The sequence below is a fragment of the Penaeus monodon genome, chromosome 42 (assembly GCF_015228065.2).
Source record: "Penaeus monodon isolate SGIC_2016 chromosome 42, NSTDA_Pmon_1, whole genome shotgun sequence".
Classification (NCBI taxonomy): Eukaryota; Metazoa; Arthropoda; class Malacostraca; order Decapoda; family Penaeidae; genus Penaeus; species Penaeus monodon.
This window is the reverse complement of record NC_051427.1, coordinates 6,393,509-6,396,008: the sequence shown is the minus strand read 5'-3', so window position 1 is coordinate 6,396,008 and position 2,500 is coordinate 6,393,509. Positions and strand designations below refer to the sequence as shown.

Here is a 2,500-nt window from a genome sequence, read left to right as displayed (position 1 = left end):
AGAAAAATAAAACATATCAGTAAATAAAAAAGAAGGAAAGCAAACTGCATTCTAATAAAGGTAAAAAAACTATAGTACATATGCCTCTTGTACATCCCAATTATTACATCAATGAATGAATCACAGTCTCAATGTGGAATGGAAGAGAGAAGGGGAAAGAGATGAGGAGGAAGATGAGGAAAGAAAAGGGGAAAGAAGGAGAAGGAAGAGGAGAGGGAAAGGAAGAGACAGAGCATGGGGAAAAAGGATAAAAGAAAGAGGGAAGAGAATGAAGGAGAGGAGAAGAGGCACAGAAGGAAAAATGAAAAAGTAAAAATACATAAGACAAGGAATTGAAAAGGAAAGAAAGAAAAAAACTGGAACAAAAGATAAAAAGCATAGAGGAACATGGGGAGGGCAGAAGGAGGAAGGAGTCTCAGCAAGTGGCAAAAACACACGTGCCGACCGTCCTTACCACTTCTATGATACAAATTTATGCCGCTGACAAGGTGAAAAAACCTACTCACTAAAGCAGACAGTCACTTGGCCCCAAAGCCTTCTGAACACTGTGAACTGCCACCATTAAAACAGTATGGAATACTGATACATAAAAATTATGGACTAGTAGAATAATGTATTCTCTTGGTAACAATAATTCTAAGTGAAGTAGAAAAAAATTAAGAGTAAAAATGGTCAACGTTAATGCCCATAGTGAAATTAACATTAAAAAAATATAATAATGATAACAAAGAATGGTATTTATCACTGTAATAAGAATTGATAACAAAAATACTGATAATAATAGTACTAGTAGACTATTTGTAATAATTGTGAAAATAATGATAACAAAAATAATGATAACAACAATAATAATAATAGTAATAAAAATAAACACTATAATAATAATAATAATAATAATAATAATAATAATAATAACAACAATGATAATAAAAATAGTATTATTATTATTAGTAGTAGTAGTTGTATAGTGGTATTAGCAGCAGTATAACTAATACTACTAATCATCAGCATCATTGTCATCATCATATATAATGACAATAAGGATAATAACAATAACATTAATAGTAATATGATTATCAATAACGACAATAACAAAAATAATAATAATAATAAAAATAATAATAATAATAAAAATAATAATAATAATAATAATAATAATAAAAATAACCATAATAATAATAACAACGACAACAACAATAATAATAATGATTATAATAAAGATGACAACAATAATAATAAAATAAAAATATAACAATAATAAAAAAATGAAAATATAATAACAACATATAAAAAGTATGAATGAGAATGAAACGTATTCTGATGAAAATATAATTGAAATCCGTCAAATACATCTCTTGTATTGTGAAAATATTCATTCCCGTTCATACCTTTCATTCAACTGTCAACATTAATATGATTCATAATAATAATAATAACAATAATAATAGTAATCATAATAATAATAATAACAATAATAATAATAATAATAATAATAACAAAAATAATAATAAAAAATGAAACAAATAATTATACCATTGATGATGAGAATAAGGACGAGGATGATAACACTATTATTAATAATGATAATAATGATGATAATACCCATTAAAAATATATGCATATAAATGACATAATGATATCATCAATACTAACAACACTATGCTAAAATAATGACAGTAGGAATATCACTGAATAAAATATATGTTTATCTATAAAAAATCCCAGGTATGAAACTGACTATTACTCCTGATTGAGAAAAAAAGAAAAAAAAAGAATAACATAAAACTTAAGAAACATAACAATAATGATAATATAATAATAACATTAATAGTAAAAATAATAATAATAAAAAAAAAAAAAAAAAATAATAAACAACAACAATAAAAAAATAATACTCATAAAAAATATAATAATTGTAGGAACAGCAACAGTAATATAGTGATAATGGGGGGATATATATATAAATGTATATATATGTATATATATATGTATATATATATATATATATATATATATATATATATATATATATATATATATATATATATATATATATATATATATAAAATTATACTACTGCTATTACTAAAAGTAATAATTATAAAAGTAATAACAACAAAAATAATAAAAATACTACTATTACTACTCCTACTACTAGTAAAAATAATAAAAATTGCAATAATGGAGATGATGATGATGATAATAACCATTATAACAGCAATAATAATTAGTCTACACTAATGAGTGTAGACTAATCAATAACAAAAATATATCACAATATCAGAAAAAAAAATCAATAGTAATAACAACTATTAAATTAATTAAGTTAAATTAATATAATTTTAAAAAATAAACATCAAAAGAAAACAAACAAAATAGCTGTTGAAATAACATTACGATGATCTTGGTAATAATGAAAATAAATAAATAAATAATAATCATATAAACAATGAAGACGAGCAAAAACAAAACAAAACAAATAAAATATAAAGTGACAATA

At 22.7% G+C, this 2,500-nt stretch overlaps 1 protein-coding gene across 1 annotated transcript in view; it reads right to left on the bottom strand.

The window, feature by feature from the left end:
- LOC119599096 (probable C-mannosyltransferase DPY19L1) overlaps positions 1–2,500 on the bottom strand; it is an 11,977-nt gene that overhangs the window by 1,100 nt on the left and 8,377 nt on the right. The window lies entirely within an intron of this gene.